The sequence below is a fragment of the Notamacropus eugenii genome, chromosome 6, assembly GCF_028372415.1.
Source record: "Notamacropus eugenii isolate mMacEug1 chromosome 6, mMacEug1.pri_v2, whole genome shotgun sequence".
Taxonomy (NCBI): domain Eukaryota; kingdom Metazoa; phylum Chordata; class Mammalia; order Diprotodontia; family Macropodidae; genus Notamacropus; species Notamacropus eugenii.
The window spans coordinates 35,247,749-35,268,797 of NC_092877.1; the positions used below are offsets into that span (position 1 = coordinate 35,247,749).

General features: G+C 38.2%; 1 protein-coding gene across 9 annotated transcripts in view; it reads left to right on the forward strand.

Moving 5' to 3' along the window:
- The window catches only part of SBF2 (SET binding factor 2), a 500,875-nt gene that overhangs the window by 88,789 nt on the left and 391,037 nt on the right, over positions 1-21,049 (forward strand). The gene's annotated exons all lie outside the window — the stretch shown is intronic.

A 21,049-nucleotide genomic window follows, 5' to 3' on the forward strand; every position in this document is an offset into this window, starting at 1 on the left:
GGACATCAAATTAAATTAAGACCATAAGTCAATTTTCCCTTTCTCTCAAAGAATGTAAGACTAAAGTATAATTTTAAAAGACAAACTTTTCACTATTAAAAAATTTATTCAGCCTGTGGAATGTTCTATAGAGATATTTGTGGCTTTAGTAAGTATGGAGCTAGTTACCTAATTTCTTTCACTGATTTGAAAGAATGGAAAATGTAATCCCAACTAGTAACATTTTGGAAAATGTAACTTTTATTGGAGTAGGGACTAATGCTGTTGTTTTGTCTTCAAAGATTTTTAAATCTCAAATCAGCTTCTTCATTTATAGAGCATAATTCTGTGATGTAAATTATTTACATTGTCAACTAATAAGTACTGAGAACCTACGCAATAGGGTAGAATGCTTATCATTTGAACGATTTTTTAAAAAAAATAGTTCCCATTTATATACTGCTTTAACTAAACTTTATAAAGTGCTTTCCTTATGATAATTACGTGAGATTGTCAAAGATAGGATCCTTGTTTCATTGTCCATCAAATTTTTGAAGACATCTGTCATGTCCCTCATAAGTCATAATAATAACTAGCATTTACATAGCATTTTAAGGTTTGCCAAGCACTTTCCAAATACAGTCTTTGATCCTCACAGCAACCCCTTTGAGGAAGGTACTATTATTGTCTCCGTTTCACATATGAGAAGTTAAGTGACTTGTCCAGGGTCTTTGGCAGATGAAAGATCAAATGACTGAGGAAACTAAAGCTTGAGCATATTGACTTATTAAGCAGTATCGGGCAATTGCCCGACAAACAGGGACCAGACCTCCTCAGCTTAGACTTGACTCCTGAATACAGGGGAAGACAAATTTTTATACATTAAAAATAATCAAATGAGATCAGTTAATTAAAAGGAAACAATACAAAATTAGGCAATCTGACTTCTAACTGTATGAAGGATTAGGAACCTTTCCAAGTTGGGAGGGGGAGAATGAACAGATGCAATTTCCTGAAATAAAAAAAAGAGGTGTCCTACTCCCCCCAAGTGTCAGTGAGCAGTCATAGAAACAACAACTGATTGATCAGGACTGGGCCAGTTTTCAGATAAGACATATGGGATGCCTGAGATGTACAAATGGGAGAAAACTCTTTGCATCAGTCTTTGAATCTGGCTGGGTTTCTGGACAGCATTACCTGTGTTCTTAATTAAGGGTCTCTGATCAGCAGGTGGAGTGGGCTGGGTTTAAACAGCCTTGCAAGGTCTGAGTTCAAACAATGCAACAAAGTTTTCTCCCGTTTCCTACTTTGAATATAGTTTTCTTACAAGCAGAACTTGGACAAACCCTTAATTGAATAGAAAAGGAACTCAGCTAACTCCAGAATTGAGTCACAAGATGGAGTCAGTGTGGTTCATTCCATTCCCACAATTAACCCCTTGCTGTCCTAATCCCCACAATTCCCTCTATTTCCTCAGGTCACACTGCTTAATGTGACAGTAAGTGATAGTAGATTTTAAAAATAGGTTTTGGTTTTGGAGGCTCCATTGAATCTCTTTGCGTTTCTAATGTATGAAAAATTCTTTGCTTAGCTCCAGAGTTAAAAGCCACTTCTCGCAGAGATGGTGTCTACTGGATGTACGGAGCTAATACTAGTTTATCTGCCGCTCACACTGACACAGCTGGTGCAAGATTCAGATTCAGGTTTTCCTGATTCTCGCTCTAGCACTCTACCTACTGTATCATTTAGCTCATCTTCTTTTTACCATTTTAAACACCCACAGTCTCTTAAGCTAATCTTCATATGTTATCAGCCAGAGACCCTTTACTACTTTAATTGCCTTCCCAATACGAGGAACTCAACAAAGCTGGGGCATTGTGGGTAAAAGCCTGGGACCTCAGACACTAGATGTTCACTAGCTGTGTGACCCTTGTCAAGGTGCTGAACTTCTCTCAGCCTGTTTCCTCTTCTGTAAAATGAGGAAAACAGGAGCTCCAACCTCCCAGGCCTGCTGTGAGCATCAAATGAGATAACACATGGACAGCACTTACTTGGCAAACCTTACAGTGCTCTATAAATGTCATTCCTGTTATTGTTGGTAGTTATTATTTTTATTGCTGTCATTAGATGTGTAGAGAGAGTAGAGTGGGACTGCCTTCTAACTCCTGAAAGTCAAACGTCCTTTGAAAAGACTAATAGGCACATGTTATTGATATCTTTGTCTGTATATTACCTACAGTTCAGTATATATCCTTTTCTCCCTCTCCCAGAGATCCATCCTCTATATTGAAAAATTTAAAAAAGGGGAAAAAACATTTTAAGAAAACTGAATGACATATATATTTTTTTAAATCTGACATTATATACAGTGTTCCTGACCTCTGCAAAGAAAGGTGGGAGAAATGTTCCTCATGTCCCCACTATCCTTATGGTCATATAGTGATACAACCTTGGAATCCTCTTCTGCTCATTACTTTTACTCATACACTTATCCTATAGGTTGCCACACTTTGCCATCTCTCTCCACAACAGCTTTCCCAACACAGTTTTCTTTCTGTGATCTATCCACACTCATCTCTCTTACACACAACAGTGTCTCCTGTGTCCATGCCTTTGCTCTAGCCATTCCCCACCTGTGGCTCTTCACCTCTGCCTTCTATGTTACCTCTTCTCTGTCATCTACAGCTCAAGAACCACTTGAAGCCTTTCCTGAAGTCAGTGCCCTTTCTTCTAAACTATCTTGGCTTTAGACTCTTGGTATTCATGCTCTTTATAATTATTTTGTGTATACTTATGTATGTACTTATTGTCTTTCCCATTAGAATGTTAGCTCTTTTAGAGGATGAATTATTTAATTTTTCTGTTTGTGTGCCTAGTAAAGTGCCTGGCACTATCAAGTATTGGATTGTGAATAATTAATTGATTGTTCATATATGTCTGCCTTCCACTCACATGGCCACTACCTTACTTTAGGCCCTCAACATCTTTTGTCTAAACTGAGGTGGTGATTGTCTGGGTGTATCAGTAGATGTGTGGGGGTATATACATACATACACATATATGTGTATACATACACACATACGTATATACACACACACCACATATATATATATATATATATCTTATTCTCATCTTTTTTATGGGCCATTAATATTGTATTATATTAACGTATCACAACTTCTATAGCCATTCTCCACTTGATGGGCATCTACTTTGCTTCTAGTCCTTTGATACTACAAACGAGTTACTTTACATTTTTTTTATTTGAGGGCTTTCTTTTTATCATTTACCTTTTCGGGAGGATATACATGGCAGTGGAGATGTCTGGGTCAAAGGAAATAGACATTTTAGTTGCTTTCTTTGTATAATTCTAAATGTCTTTCCAGAAGAATTGGACCAATTCATAGCACTATGAGTACCACACTCTTAACTCATGTTGAGTTTATAGTCCACTAAAGCCCCCAGATCTTTTTCAGATACTGCTGTCAGTCTTCCCTTGCTCCATCTTGTACTCCTGTACTTGAGGTTAATGTTTGTAACCCATGTGTAAAATTTTATATCTAGCTCTGTTAAATCTTACCTTATTAGATTTAATGATCTGGCACAGAGGTGGGGAGCCTGTGACCTTGAGGCCACATGTGGCCCTCTAGGTCCTCAAGTGCTGCCTTTTGACTAAGTCCAAGTTTTACAGAACAAATCGTTTTATTAAGGGATTTGTTCTGTGAAGTTTGGATTCAGTCAAAGGATCCCACTTGAGGACCTAGAGGGCTTCTCTACCCCTCTGGCCTGTGAGGGTGAATTCTGACAGTCATCCAGTGATCCTTCCCATCTTTTATCATAAGCAGATTTGGTTAATATACCATCTATATAACTTTATCCACATCCCCCATAAAAATTTTAAAGACCCCAAAGTACTAAGCACTGATCTCTGGGGCATTCCACTGGAGATCTTCTTTCAAGTTGGGTTTTGCCTTTCACCAGTTTTAAATGTGTCTTGGTGCCTAATAATCCCCTCCATGTATTCTCTGAACTTCTTCAAAAGTAGAGCTGTCTTAAAGGGGAAGAGGTAGGGTGTTCCCCTTCTTGTGGGCCTTCTGTGTGTAAGTGGTTTTGTGTATTAGTTGGATTAGAAAGCTATTTGGGGGCTCTTGAATCCTCAAATTCTGGAATTCTGTGATTCTCTATTTTTCTAAGAGGAGCATGAGAGACTTTATGAAATTCTTTGCAAAAATTCAAGTAAGTAATATCTACAACATTACTCTTATCTTCTAGTTTAGTCAACCTTTCAAAAAAGGAAATGAATGCTGGATTTACAGCTGAGCGGGAGGTCAGAAGCCATTTAGTCCAGTCCTTCTCATGGAGAGATAAGAGACAAGGCTCAGAGAGGTTCAATAGCTTGGCAAGGGCACACAGAGAGTAAACTGCAGAGTTGAGCCTAGGTCCTCTGCCACCAGAGACACCTCTCTTTCTGCTGTACCAGATAGTCTGACGAAGTTGGAAGGGATCTCAGAGGTCTTGTGGTCTTCCTTTTACAGATAAAGGAACTGAGGCCCAGTAAAAGGCAGTGGCCTGGCTGAGGGCACCCAGGTGATGAAGCCAGGATTTTAAAAAGTCCTCTGACTAGATCCAGTGCTTTCCCAGCTCTTTTCATTGGATGTTCTGGAATTTTTGTCAGCAATTTAAGTCAAACTCACTGACCTAGAATTTATTTGCGGACTCCTTTTTTGAAAATCAATCGATTTCCCTTCCCTTACTTTGTGGCTTCTTTCCTGTCCTTCATAATTTTTTAGAGATCATGGATAATGCCTGAGGACCTTAGGTTATAGTTCATCTGAGTCAGATGACTTGAACTTATCAGTGGCATTTAGGTCCCATTTAGGTGTTGTCAAGTTCCATCCTGTCTAGCATCTTTCATGGACACTCCCTTCTCTACTCATTGCTACCAGTCTGCTTCATAATGTCGTCACCTCATACCTGGATTATTGCAATAGCTTTCTGGTTGATCCCCCAGCCTCAGGTCTCTCCCCACTGCAATCTGTTTTGTACTCATTTATCAAAATTGATCTTCCTAAAGTATAAGCCTGACTGTGTCACCCCTCAGCTCTCTTCATCCAACTCCACTAGCTCCCTTTTGCCTCCAGGATCAAATATAAAGCCCTCTGCTTAGTTTTCAAAGCCCTCCCGTAACCTGCCCCCTTCCTTCCTTTTCAATGTTCTTACTCCTTACTCCTGTTTACATACTTTGCAATTCAGTGACACTGGCCTCCTTGCTGATTGTCTCATAGAATGCTTCATCTCCTTACTGGAGCCATTTTTGCTGGCTGTTCACCATGCCTGGAACTCTTTCCTTCTTCTTAGCCCCATGGCTTCCCTGGCTTCCATCAAGTCTCAGCTAAAACCCTGCTTTTGCAAGAAGCTTTTCCCAGTGTTCTGTAATCTTGGTTGATTATCTTTAACTTACCCTGTACTTAGCTTGTTTGTATATAATTATTTTCATGTTGTCTCCCCCAATAGATTACAAGCCTTTTGAAGGAAATAATTGACTACTTTTTGTCTTTTATCCCCAGTGCCTAGGATAGACTAGCACATAGTAAGCGCTATATAAATGCTAACTATTCTTATTTTTATCTCACAGTGACTGTTAGAATTTGAACTCGGGTCCATCTCACTCTAGAGTGATCACTGTTTCCATTGTGCTGTAGAAAGATGTTCTCTGGCACATGGAACTTATTTCATGATGTTTCCAACAAATTTCACTGGAGAGGACAAGGTATGTGGGGAAGAGTTCTGCCATAAGTTAATGTCAAAGCAAATCTGGGAGACTCCAGGGAGACTGTTCATTGCCTAAGATATGGGTTCTTCAGTAACCGTGTCATTAGAATCAGTAAGTCTAATGAGTCTCTATTGATGAATGCAGGCCAGTGTACTGTGAAAATGTATTATTAGATTCTGTGAAACTATGAAAATTAAGCATCACATTCAGGCATATGCATATCAGAATGTTTGCTGTTGATGACATGAAGTATAAGTAGGCTTCTCAAACTGGATGCTTGACAACCTTTTGCATAGAAAACTGGGAAGGATCACTGAATTCTCTTAGTCCTTTCAGAATTCCTAGCTATTGTCTCTAAGATGATTTCACCCCAATTCCATAAGGTTTAAATCATCAGTGATTGTGAATTTGGATCCTTAGTCTCTCCAGTTCTTCTCCTATCCTTATTTGGTCTCCTGCCTTCCTATTACATGCCTGTACTTGTCTTCAACTCATTGTTTGCAAATAATTGCTTTAAAATATTCAGTAGTCTCCATGTTTATGGTCATTAATTATTAACATTTCTCATAGTTAAAAGGTCAACATGTAATTTTCTTTTTTTGCTTTTTCCTCTTATGCTACTGAACACAGTTAAACAACATTTTTCCTTTTAAATGTTTTTTGTTGATATCTTTTGTTTTTTACATCATAATTTTTCCTAGTATCCCTTCCCATGTCTTTCCCAGAAAAGTATCCCATGTAACAAATAGTATTTTTAGAGATTTTTTTTTTAAACGAAAAAATCAGCACAAATAGTCTACAAAGTGAGGAAGTTAGAAAACATCTGTGGACCTCCCATCTCCATGAAGGGGGTAGTTTGAGGTATCCTCTTACATCTCTTCATTCAAGCCATTATAATTTTGTTATATTCACTTTTGGATATTTTTGTGTGTGGCGTTCGTTCTGTTTACATTGTTGTAGTATCATGTATATTGTTTTTCAGGCTCTGCTTACTTCACTTTGCATCATTTCGTGCATATTTTTCTTTGGTTCTCTACATTCATTATGTTTATAATTTATTACAACACAATAATATTCCATTACATTCATGTATCACCATTTGATCAATCAGGCAGTCAATCAATAAACATTTATTAAGCGTCTCCTCTGTACCAGGCAGTAGGCTAAGCGCTGGGGGCATAAAAAGAGACAAAAGGTAGTTTTTGCCTTAAGGAGCTCACAGTCTAATAGGGAGAAAACTTGCAAACAAATATATACAAAGCAACCCACATAGAGGGTAAACAGGAAAGAATTAAGAGAGGTTAGGGAAGGCTTCCTATAGAGGATGAGATTTTAATTGGGACTTGAAGGAATTCAAAGAGATCAGTGCCCAGTAATGGCATCTCTGGTTCAAAGGGTGTAGATATTTGAATCACTTTATTTGCATAATTCCAAAATTGTTCTTTGAAATGCTTATACCAATGCACAGCGACAATACATTAGTGTGCCTGCCATTGTGTAACTCCTTCAACATTGATTATTGCCATTTTTAGGGTCATCTTTGCTAATTTGCATTTATCTTATGAGTTGTTTGGAGCATTCATGTTGTTGTGAATACTTTGCCTTTCTTCTTTTGAGAACTTTTTGTTCATATCCTTTGACCACTTATCTATTGAGGAATGGCTGTTAATCATACATGTATATATCTGTTAATTGTTTGTATATCTTGCCTGCCTTAATCCTTGCATGCAAACCCTTAAAAGAACACTTTTTTCTACATCTTTATTTGTAGATACTATATCCTCACAAGCTACTGGTTTAAGTATGAGGGTAATTCAGTACATTTACTTAAAATAGTGATTTTGATTCAGGCTAAAACTTGATATAGGTAGTTGTAAAATCAATGAGAGGTGAAACATCTCCAGTGAATATTTGAGAAATATTTTTGCCTCCCTATTGGAAGAGCAATCACAATTTACAAACCTTGTAAATGCCATACTGAGGAATTTGTACTGTATCCTAAAGGCTAAAGTAGGGAACCACTGAGAATTATTTGGAAGTAGAGTGGCATAGTAAGGTTTTTTTCTTAAATAAAATTATTTTGACAACTATGTGAAGGATATATTAGAATTGGAAAAGGCTGGAAGCAGTGAGACAGAAGAGGTTTTTTGAAATAGTTGAGAGGAGTGATGATGTAAGTCTAAACTAGGATGATAGCTGTGTGATTAAAAAGAACAAAACAGAAGGCAGAGACATGGTAGAGGCAGAACTGATGTGATTTAGCAGCTACCTGAATAGAATTGAAGGACAGCAAGAAGTTGAAGATGAATTTAAGATTATGATCCAGGATGACTGGTAGAAACAACAGAAATAAAGGAGTTTAGAGGAGAGGTGAGTTACAGATAAAGAGAAGGATGATAATGGATTCTATTTTGAACACATTTAGACAAATATTTGCCACAGTTTTATAGAGAATTGATCTCTTACCCTCTTGATTTATATCCTTAACTAAGAGATAAACACTAATGGCACTTAGGCATAATTCAGAAAGAAATTAGGACCTATTTCATCATGTAATCTGATGAAATGTCTCATTTAAACTGACTGGAGGGATGTTTGATGAGGTTGACTTATTTCCTATTCCTTCCAAGTGTTGTCAGAATAATTATTATCAAATTTAGCAATTATAAGCAGTCCCCTAGAATGCTATCAGTTTCTGAACCTTGGAAGACAGTTGATGAACATTTAAGTGATTATTCCTGTTCTCCTTTTCAGTAATTGACATGTCTTTACAGTAGTACATAGTCATTGACTTCTAAAACTTTCCTCAAAGAACTCCAAATGCTTTGCTAACACCAAATTTCTGTGAACTGAAGTCTTTAGGAGTTTGCTTTGTGCGTGAAAAGAAGATTGAGATTAAAATAAGGCTGTCATTCTTTATCCTCATCACTTCTAGAAGAAGAAAAGAAAATTCTTTCCCAGTTTGTAGGAGAGATCTGTGCATACCTAAGCCATCTCCCCTGCACTGGCTACACTCTCCTTCTTTTCCCATTTTGATCCCTTGGTGTGCCAGTTCATCTCTACAGTTTTCTTCTCTTCAGGCCCTTGCCACCTCACCATATTGCTTGCCTCTGCCTTAGATCACTCCCACCATCTGCTACCTTTGCTTCTATGCACGTGATGCTTAATGAAGGTAGAGAAAAAAATCATAAAACCTTGCCAAACGGATTCACTACAAACATTTATTTCATAATTTCAATTGGGCCCTCACTGCTATTAGACAGTCCTTTTTCACTTTACTTATCAACTCACTATCCCACTCTACACAGTGACTCTTCCAAATGTTTTTGTCCCTTCTTAGACCTCCCAAGGCTCCCCAATCCTCTCAGTTGAGAACCTTGCCTCATTTTGCATAACAAAGTTGTGGTCATTCACTGTGGATGCCTTCTTCTTCCCTATTCCTCATCTCACATTACTCATATTCCTTCAACTACTGTTTCCTTCTTCACCCCTGTCTCACATGAGGAGTTGACCTTACGTTTTGCCAAGCTCCTCCCCTTCACCTATATAAGGGATGGAGTAGAAACTCCATCTCCTCCCAGTAGATTGCCTCCTCTGTCCTCCCTACTGTATCACTCATCTTCAGTGTCTCCTTTCATTCTATATTTCTTGGGCCTTTTGTGGATAATCTCTTTGAAAAAATTGCCTATAATGGGTGCCTCTGCTTGCTTTCCTTTCAGTGTCTTCCTGATTTTCTATAGTCTTGCTTCTGACCTCATCAATCACAATTTCAGTTTAAACTGCTCTCTCCAAAGTTATTAATGATCTTTTAATTGACAGATCTAACGACACTTTCTCATACCTTATGCTTCTTGACTTCTCTGCCACTTTTGACACTGTTAATCACCCTTTTCTCTTTGACACTCTCTTCTCTCTAGGCTTTTGGAACATTACTTTCTGTGGTCCTCCTCCTACCTATCTGGATCTTCATCTAGATTATGATCACTGATCATGAGTATCCCCCAAGGTTCTTTCTTGTGACTTCTTCTCTACTCCCTCTATACATCACTTCACTTGGTGAACTCGTCAGTTTTCATGGATTCAGTTATCATCTGTATGCTTATGATTCTCAAAATCTAATTATCTAGCCCTAACCTCTCTCCCCACCTCTAGCCTCATATCTCTAAATTCATATGTTGGACATCTTAAACTGAGCATGTCGAAAATTGAACTCGTTACCTTGCTCCTCAATCTCTCCTCACTTTCATATTACCATTGAGGACATTGCATTTTTCCAATTATCTTAGCTCCTAACGTAGGTGGCATCCTCTACTCTCTCTCTCTCACTCCCTATATTCACTTGCTGCCAAGGCCCTTCAGTTTTACTTTTGCAACATCTCTTGCATATGACCTCTACTGACACTGCCACCAGCCTAGTGCAGGCTCTTATCACCTCATGCCTGGACTGTTGTAATATTATTTTGCTTCTGACTGTCATAAATCTCTCCCCACTCCAATCCATTCTCCACTCAGCTGTCAAAGTGATCTTTTTACAGTGCAGGTCTATGGCATCCCTCTACTCCATAATCTTGAGTGACATGCTATCCTCCAGGATCAAACATAAAACCCTCTGTTTTGTCATTCAAAAATCTTCATTCCCATTCTTATTCCACTTCCCCTGAAGTCTTCTTATGCCTTCACCCCTTTATCTTTCAGGCGAGTAACCCTGGTCTCCTTGCTGTTTCTCTCATATGGCTCTCATCTCCTGACTGGGGCTGTTTTCACTGGCTGTCCCTCATGTCTGGAATGCTCTACCTCCTTATCTCAGCCTCATGGCTTCCTTAGCTTTCTTCAAATGTCTGCTAAAGTCCCATATTCCATAGGAAGCCTTTCCCAATCCGCCTTAATTTTAGTGCCTTCTGTCTCTTAATTAACTCCAATTTATTCTGTATGTAGCTTGTTTGTTACATAGTCACTTTCATATTTTCTTCGCTATTAAACCATGAACTCCTTGATAGCAGGGACTGTCTTTTGTCCTTTTTTTGTTTTTATCTGTAGCGCTTACCACAGTGCCTGGCACATTGTTGGAGGTTAATAAATGTTTATTGACTCATTGACTGGAGATAGTTAAAGAGGGTTTAAGGGATAAATTGAAGAAATTAGAGAAAAGGGCATATATTTATATCTCTCAACAATATTTGAAGAAGAGTCTGTGGCATACATGTCTCTGTATTGTCTATAACATCCAAGTGGGTGCCTTGTTCCCAACAAATGTTTGCCTGGTGAGCGCATGAATGACTGTCCTGTCCTTGTTTGTGGGTCAGACTGTTAATTTTTCTTCCTAGTGCTGATGAGAGCATCAGAGCCTTGTGTTGGAATGTGTAGATTTTATGAATCATGTTTAGTTGAAACGTGTAACAGAAACCACCTGCTGCCGAGAGAATAGCAGGGATTGAACACGCGAGGCTCTGCTAACCCTTAGGCAAATATCTGATTGTGAAAGTCATTCACGCTTTTGTTTGCAGAGAAAACCCAGATCTCATCATTAAATTACATTCTTCTGTTGTTGATGAAGCTGTTTTTTAAACAGTGTAAATCTGACTTGTTAAACCTTATTCATAATTGTCCTTTTAGGTTATAATTGGATAACTAATAGACAAACACTACTTTTATTTGCCTATTTTTGTTAAATAGTTAAGATTACATTATGTGAATTACAGAGGATTAAATGCTAGACTTGGAGTAATGAAAACAATTCTTGTCTCAGATATTTGCTGGTTTGGTTACTCCAAGTAAACCACTTTATGTCTCTTTTTCCTCAGTTTCATCATCTGTAAAAGTAGAGTTAATAGTAGCACATGTTACACAGGGCTATGATGAGGATCAAATGAAATAACACATATAAAGTGCTTTGCAAACTTTAAAAGTGTTGTATAGTTATAAGCTATTTTTATTATAAAGGTAGATAAATGGAAACCAGCACCATTTTATACTTTTTATGCTGTTTTTATAAAAAGATTTACAGTCTATTGGAGCCCTAAAAAACTACTAAAACATTGCTATTTATATATTCCTTGCTTTTGAATTTTGATATCTTTATCATCATCATAGGTAGCAAATATTTAGCAGTGAAGTCAGCAATGAGACGTAAAAAAACCCCCAAATATATCTAAAGATTTTGTATTGTGCAGATTAAATTACAGTTGAATACCAGAAATCAAGCTTTGGATCTGTCTCCAGAGAATCAGAATTTTAATCCAAGCTTTGCCACTTACTGCTTGCATTACTTTAAGCAAATCATTTAACCTGTCTGGGCCTTAATTTCACTATCCATAAAATTAGGGAGCTGGATTAGATTAATTATGAAGTCCCTTCCAGTCTTAAATCTGTGATCTATGATCATCTCCCAGCTGTTAGATGTGTAGGAAACCATGATATCCTGGTCCCTGGACAGAAAAAGATGTTTGATTTCTCTCAAAGCTTTCCAAGTTCTATTATACATAAAAGGAAATACATTTTCAGTTTGAGAAGCTTAAAAGATAACTAACTAACTAACCTTTTCTGGTTAATCTTTAAATATAGCTAGGTATAGAGAGATATATAAATAATTTATTAAATAAAGATAATTTATTAAACTCTTACAGTGTGTTAAATTAAGTATTTACAGTGTTCTAAATACTGGGGATATTCATGTGAACAAGCAAGACAGTTTGTGCCAAGCAGCTTGCATTTTAAAGATGAAGCCAGAACATAAAGAGGGGCTTGACAGGAGGGGAGCTAGACCAGTTGCATGTTGCAGGGATCTTCAGGAAGATGACAGAATGATCCATTTGAAAGAATGAATTGGTTTGTAAAAGTTAAGATTTTGGGTAAATGTATATTTCAGTCCTTCACTGGATCTGTGACCTCATCAGTTATCAGAATTACTATCCTCACTATTGCTAAACACTTTTGCTAGTTTACAAAGCGTTTCATATACATGTTCTCATAGGACACTGCAAAGGCTTCTTATCTTCAATTTTACATATGAGAAATCTCAATTCAAAAATGTGAGAAGAAAGATTTCACTATTAGTCTTTCTGACTGAGTTTCATTCTCTACCCACAGCACTGTTCTGAGATTCCCTTATCCTGTTCTCCCTTCTAAGCTCTAGCCCTGCATCAGCATCTACTTACTGGGCACTTCCAGTTGAGTGTCCCAGAAGCATGTCACGTTCAACACGATCAAAGCAGAGTGTGTAATCTTTCCTCTCCCCCAGGCTCACCCTATTTGCCCTTCTTAATTCCTCATTTCTGTCAGAGGCATCACTGTTCTTCCAGTCACCCAATTTCACAGCCTTGGATTTATCCTCAACTCTTCCCTCACCCTTGTGCCCCATATCCATCCGTTTGCCAAATCTTATCAGTTCTATCTCCACACTATCTTTATTCCACATCTACCACCTTAATATAGTAATTGTTTCAATATCATTAAAATCACACAGTCATGTAAATCTTCTGAAATCTTTTTCACCTCTCACCAGAATTAGTAAAATAGTGTCCCAATTGGTCTCCCTGCCTCCAGTCTCTTCTCTCTAGTCTGTCCTCCACATAGCTGCCCAATTGCTATTTCTGTAGCACAGACCTAACCACACCATTATCTTGCTCAGTAAGCTGCCTGTAGGGTCATATACAAAATCCTTTGTTTAGCACATAATGGTCCTCATAATCTGTTTCCAGCCTACTTCTCCAAGTTTATTAGACTTTATTCTTTTTCATATAAATTTCAATCTAACCAAATTGGTTTTCTTGCTATTTGTTCCATATACACAATATTTCATACCCGCATGTCTTTATACAGGCTGTCCTGGTTGCCTAGAATGCCCTCCTTTCTCAACTCTGCCTTTTTAGAATTCCTAGCTTCCTTAAAAACTCAGTTTAAATGCTACCTTCTACATGTGTCCTTTCCTGATCCTCTCAGTTTCTCTTGCCCTGTCCTCCCAAAATTGTTTTGTCCTTAGTTTGCATAAATTTTGTCTTTATCTCTCCATGCACCTGTTGTTTCTCCAGATAACATGTAATAGTCCTTGACAAGAGCAAGGACTATTTAGTTTTTCAAGTATGGGCCCAGACACATACTTAACATATCTGTATCATCCAAAGACTTATCTATGTAGGTTCAGACAGGTTTTTTTTTTTACAGGTTTGCCATAGAGTGATGCCACTTTTCCGAGGCTAGGAAATGTTATGGAGGGAGAGAAGAGCCTTCATACTGATGAAATCGCAGGTCCTTTTGAAGTGGCACTATACTTTCTCATTGTTGCTTGTTTTTTGGTTTTGGTCTTGGTCTTGGGCAACATGAAATAGCAAATTAAATTTACAAGCTACTGATAAAAAAGTTCTAATAAATTTCCATAACTTCCAATAGGTTTGAACAAGGTTAAGTGTTGCTCAGAGAATTAAGGTCTTCATTAGTTTATCATTTGTTACTTTTGCTTTAAAGAAAGTTATGCACATTATACTTTTTAAGTGAGTTAGAAAGTGTTGGCAAATGTATTGTCAATAACATTTTTCAAAAAGAAAAAGAGGCTTTTTTGGTATTTTCATCAAATCTTATTTTGTGCATAAACCAATAAAGTCTTAAGGTTTCTAATACAGGGGTGTTTGTTTGACTTAACTTCATTTATCACTTTCTCCTTTCTCTCACTCCCTGCCAGATTTGCTTTCTAAAGACTTTGTGGGCAGTTTTCCTTTATTAAGAATGCTATTTCATTATTGAAAATATTTGGTCTCTGGAAACAATTATTTTAAAGGATAAGTGATAGAAAGCCAAATGCCATTATGAAGAAATGTAATTTTAGTGACATTTGTAATTCTTCTACTCAACTTGCAAAAGAAAAAAATGAAATCACTCAACTTTTTAGTGACTTTGGTCATCTTTAGAGAATAAAGATGGTCAGAGCCAGACTTCAAGAACATACCGACTGATGTGTAATTTAGTTACAGAGCATCAAATGTTTTTCACTGCTGGGCCAGAGTTCTCTTCCTTTTTTTGTATACAGGCAATACATTGACATTTATATGGCAATATAAGACTGCTTGGAGTTCATTATATTGCCTTTTAATTTGAATTGATCTGAAAGATACTTAGTTGTTTCTTGATATCTCATTAATTCAGATATTCAGTTAAAACTTGATTTACCCATATGTAATTTTAGTAATATCTTTTTGTTATTAGGTGTCTTCCTCCATGGTCAGAAAAGAGTACGTATTTTATAGATATGGGCTGGTTAACCAACAAGAGTCTTTAGGATCTTTGTCCTGTCTTTAAAGTGCACTTCAAAACTCCTTTTCTGAATTGGTGCATGTGGAAATATAAATGGCATCTTTTCACTGAGCAATTGATGACTTAACCTCCATGAAACTTCTAGCCTAGATTAAAACTAGGGCTTGAATCAGTTTTTTAACTGTAAAGTACAGTGTTCTTTCTGCTCTACTACGCTCCTGAAGAGCATACCATGAGAAGAGGTAGTATCAACTTTTGTATTGTTGGAACACTTTGCTAGACCATTGCTTTGGGTACTATTTAATTATTATTGTGTTTTGGATGAGAACTGTGATTACATTGGTATAGGTGGGAAATTTCTCCCAACCATGTAGTTCAGTACATCTTATACAACTTAGAGTCTTACAGAATTGCCTAAGGCACCGTGAGTTAAACAGACTTGTTCAGATGGACATGGACAACCTGTGTCTTAGACAAGTCTTGAACCTAAGAGTTCCTGACTGAGACCGGCTCTCCAATATGCCGCTATCTCTCACTGCTTAGTTAACACAATTAAATTCTTAATGCCTTTGGAATATACTGTATAATGTAGAAACAAAGGCATTAAGAATTTAATTACATTATGTGGGATGGTGAAGGGTAGGGAAGGAATGCCAGGGCTCCAGTAGGGAAGGTGTTAAGGTAGGCTGTATCCTATCCCATAGTATCTGTGATATGCTTTGAAGTTCCTTTTTCAATAAATTTCGAATAACCTGGTAATCCCCTCCCCTCTACTTTTTTAACTTTACAAATAAAAAGTGTTAGTTGAGCTTTCAGGTTTCTTTTAACTCTGAGATCCTGTAATCCTGTGAAGTGTTGTAATAACCATCAACAAAATATAAGGTCCAAAAAATCAGTAGCAAATTTTATGTCTGAGTGGCCATTGTTTCACATCATTTGAGAGGTGGAAGCCTCAGCTGCCATCTGGTTCAATTCATACATAAAAGGAATCCCCAGAGGCGGAGCCAAGATGGCGGAGTAGAAAGATGCACATACACATAGCTCCGAACCCACAACCCATAGAACATCTGTATAAAGTAACTCACGGCGAATTCTGGAGCAGCAGAGGCCACAGAACAGTGGAGCGAAGGAGATTTCTGTTCCAGAGGGACCTGCAAACCTCTTGCAAAAGGTCCGTCACGTGCACAGCCCTGCTGCGGCCGTGGCACCGAGAGGAGCAGATCCGAGCGGGCCTCAGGGACAGGATCTCCAGCAGCCGCGCGGGTCCCTCCACCCACAGGTGACGGGGGTCAGTGAGAAGGTCTCTTTGGTGGGTCGAGAGGGGAATGGGGTGCCCCCATAACTCAGGCCCCCTTGGGAGGCAACAGCGGAGGCAGGAGCAGACCGAGGCTCCCCAAACAGGCAGGAGCTTGGATCCATTGTTGAAGGTCTCTGCATAAACCCCCTGAGGGAACTGAGCCTGTGAGGCAGCCCTGCCCCCACCTGGGCAGCTGAACTTGATATCACACTGAAATGCAACCCTGCCCCCGCCCAAAGCCCTGAGGCTGGGAAGCACCATTTGAGTCTCAGACCCCAAGCACTGGCTGGGAGGATCCGGAGGCGAGGTGGGTGTGAGGAGAATATTCAGAGGTCAAGTCACTGGCTAGGAAAATGCCCAGAAAAGGGAAAAAAACCAAGACTATAGAGGGTTACTTTCTTGGTGAACAGGTTTCTCCTCCCCTCCTTTCTGATGAGGAAGAGCAGTGCTCACCATCAGGGAAAGACATGGAAGTCAGTGCTTCTGTATCCCAGCCCACTCAATGGGATCAGACCATGGAAAAGCTCAAAAAGAGCTCAGAAAATTTTGAAAATTATGTTAGAGGACTGGAGGAAAAACTGGAAAGAGTAACCAAAGACTTGCAAGCAAAGTATGAACAGCAGATCAGCACCCTGCTAAAGGAGACCCAAAAAAATGCTGAAGAAAATAACACCTTGAAAACTAGCCTAACTCAATTGGCAAAGGAGGTTCAAGAAGCCAATGAGGAGAAGAATGCTTTCAAAAGCAGAATTAGCCAAATGGAAAAGGAGACTCAAAAGCTCACTGAAGAAAATAGTTCTTTCAAAATTAGAATGGAACAGATGGAGGCTAATGACTTTATGAGAAACCAAGAAATCACAAAACAAAACCAAAAGAATGAAAAAATGGAAGAGAATGTGAAATATCTCATTGGAAAAACAACTGACCTGGAAAATAGATCCAGGAGAGACAAATTAAAAATTATGGGCCTACCTGAAAGCCATGATCAAAAAAAGAGCCTAGACATCATCTTTCATGATATTATCAAGGAAAACTGCCCTGAGATTCTAGAACCAGAGGGCAAAATAAATATTCAAGGAATCCACAGAACACTGCCTGAAAGAGGTCCAAAAAGAGAAACTCCTAGGAACATTGTGGCCAAATTCCAGAGTTCCCAGGTCAAGGAGAAAATATTGCAAGCAGCTAGAAAGAAACAATTCAAGTATTGTGGAAATACAATCAGGATAACACAAGATCTAGCAGCTTCCACATTAAGGGATCGAAGGGTGTGGAATAGGATATTCCAGAAGTCAAAGGAACTAGGACTAAAACCAAGGATCACCTACCCAGTAAAACTGAGTATAATACTTCAGGGGAAAAACTGGTCTTTCAATGAAATAGAGGACTTTCAAGCATTCTTGATGAAAAGACCAGAGCTGAAAAGAAAATTTGACTTTCAAACACAAGAATGAAGAGAAGCATGAAAAGGTAAACAGCAAAGAGAAGTCATAAGGGACTTACTAAAGTTGAACTGTTTATATTCCTACATGGAAAGATAATATTTGTAACTCTTGAAACTTTTCAGTATCTGGGTACTGGGTGGGATTACACACACACGCATGCACACGCACGCACACACACATAGAGACAATGCACAGAGTGAATTGAAGAGGATGGGATCATATCTTAAAAAAAAAATGAAATCAAGCAGTGAGAGAGAAATATATTGGGGGGAGAAAGGGAGAAATGGAATGGGGCAAATTATCTCTCATAAAAGAGGCAAGCAAAAGACTTATTAGTGGAGGGATAAAGAGGGGAGGTGAGAGAAAAACATGAAGTTTACTCTCATCACATTCCACTAAAGGAAGGAATAAAATGCACACTCATTTTGGTATGAAAACCTATCTTACAATACAGGAAAGTGGGGGATAAGGGGATAAGCAGGGTGGAGGGGATGATGGAAGGGAGGGCATGGGGAGGAGGGAGCAATATGAGGTCAACACTCATGGGGAGGGACAGGATTAAAAGAGAATAGAAGTAATGGGGGACAGGATAGGATGGAGGGAAATATAGTCAGTCCTATACAACACAACTATTATGGAAGTCATTTGCAAAACTACACAGATTTGGCCTATATTGAATTGCTTGCCTTCCAAAGGGAAGGGGTGGGGAGGGAGGGAGGTAAAGAAGTTGGAACTCAAAGTTTTAGGAACAACTGTCGAGTAATGTTCTTGCCACTAGGAAATAAGAAATACAGGCAAAGGGGTATAGAAAGTTATCTGGCCCTACAGGACAAAAGAGAAGTTGGAGACAAGAGCAGAGAGGGATGATAGAAGAGAGAGCAGATTGGTCATAGGGGCAATTAGAATGCTTGGTGTTTGGGGGCTAGGGGACAAAAGGGGAGAAAATTTGGAACCCAAAATTTTGTTAAAATGAATGTTAAAAGTTAAATAAATAAATTAATAACAAAAAAAAAAATAAAATTAAAAAAAAAAAAGGAATCCCCACTATAACATACTGTATTACTGTTTATCCAGACTCTGCTTGAACACCTTCAGGAAGAGGAAAAGGCAAGGCAATCTACTTTTGGATGGCCTTAATTCTTAGGAAGTCTTTCCCTAATGTTAAACTTAAATTGACTTGTTTGCGGCAACTACCCATTGTTCCTGGATCTTAAGAGAACAAGTCTAATAATCCCTCTTCCACATGATAGTCATCTATTGAATACAGCTATTGTGTCTCTTCTCCCACCCCACGCTCCTCTGAGTGTTCTCCAAGCTAAACATGCCCAGTTCCTTCAGTTTAATCTCGTAAGACTCAAGGCCTTTCACCATCCTACTTGCTCTCCTTTGAACAATTTCCAGTTTATCCGTGTCCTAAACTATAGTACCCAGAACTGAACACCATACTGTAGAAGAGCTAGGAAAGAGATGGTTATCTTCCTTCCCCTGTTGATAAGTGGTCAAAGGATATGAATAAGCAGTTTTCAGAAGAAGAAATCAAAGCTATCAATAGTCATATGAAAAAAGCTCTAAATCACTACTGATTAAGGAAATGCAAATTAACATAACTCTGAGATACCACCTCATATCTACCAGATTGACTAACATGATAAATGCTGGAGTAGATGTGAACAAGTAGGGACATTAATAGACTGTTAGGGTAGTGAAGTGGCGCAGTGGATAGAGTGCTGGGCCTGGAGTGAGGAAGATTTGTCTCCCTGAGTTTAATTCTGGTCTCAGACGCTTACTAGCTGCATGGCCCTGGGCAAGTTACTTAACCATGTTTGCCTGTAAAACAAGCTGAAGAAGGAAATAACAAACTACTCCAGTCTTTGCCAAGAAAACCCCAAATGGGGTCACAAAGAGTCAGATATGATTGAGAATGACTGCACAATAACAATGAATACACTGTTGTTGGAGTTGTGGACTGGTTCATCCATTCTAAAGAACAGTTTATAACCATGTTCAAAGGGGCATCAAACTGTACATACCCTTTGACCCAGAAATACCCTAACCAGGTCCGTATCCCAAAGAGGTCAAAGAAAAGGGAAAAGGACCTATACGTACAAAAATATTTAGAGCAGCTTCTTTGTGGTGGTAAAGAATTTGGAAATTGAGGGGATGCTCATCAGTTGGGGAATGGCTGGACAAGTTGTATATCATTGTAATGGAATACTACTGTATTATAAGAAATGACAAGTGGCATGTGTTCAGAAAAATCTGGGAAAATATATATGAACTCATGCAAAGTAAAGTGAGCCAGAACCAGGAAAACATTGTACACAGTAACAATATTGTAATGATAATCAACTGTGAAAGACTTAGGTATTCTGATCAATACAATGATCCATGACAATTTCTGCTCTCCACCTTCATAGAGAGATTTAATGTAATCCGAGTGCAGATAGTAGGCTTAATAAATGTCTAATTGAATTGATTTACCCAGGAAAGAGAAAGTAAGTAGGGTAATGATGGACAAGGGTGATTAATTGCCATTTAATAGATTAGGATAATTTTCTGAAGAAATTAATAATCTAGTTTCATGGAAGTATCTGGAAAGGAGAATCCTAAAAGGGAGTGTTCAAAGCAAGATTTAATGTTTTTGATTCTCCATAGTTTTGCTAAAAATAGTAAGTATTGTTCTTTTGATCAAGCAGACTATTAACTGAATTTTTACCTTAGCCTGAATTCTATTCCTGTGTCATAGCATATTGTGAAATGTTCTTTGTTCAGAAATACTATAAACTGACTTTGGAGATGACTTGTCAAAGAAAGATTTTCAGGTAAAAGATGGCTTTACCTTCTTTGATTTTTTTCTCTCTAAGTAGAGATACTTAGATTAGGATAACCAAAATTAATAAAAATTGTTTCTAGAGAGCTTGTTCCCAAAAGAGAGTATACAGAATTTTCTTCCACAGTGACTTGCCCAGGATTTATAACTAGTAAGTGTTTAAGGCAGAATTTGAACTCACTCTTTAAATTTGAACTGACTCTTTAAATCCAGGGCTGTCTACTACATGACCTAGATTCCTGTAAGTAGGTGATAGCTACTCTTTTCTGTCCTTATCTAAAAATGTGATTCTGTCATTACGTTTTAGGAAGAGTATTGATAAACTAGAGAACATCTATTTTAGAAGAAGGCAACCAGGCTATCTCTTTACATACTCACGCACACAATATATGTATACATACATGAACACATACATATGTACATGTACATATATATACACACACATACATACACACATACATACATATACACGACTTTTTGTTTAT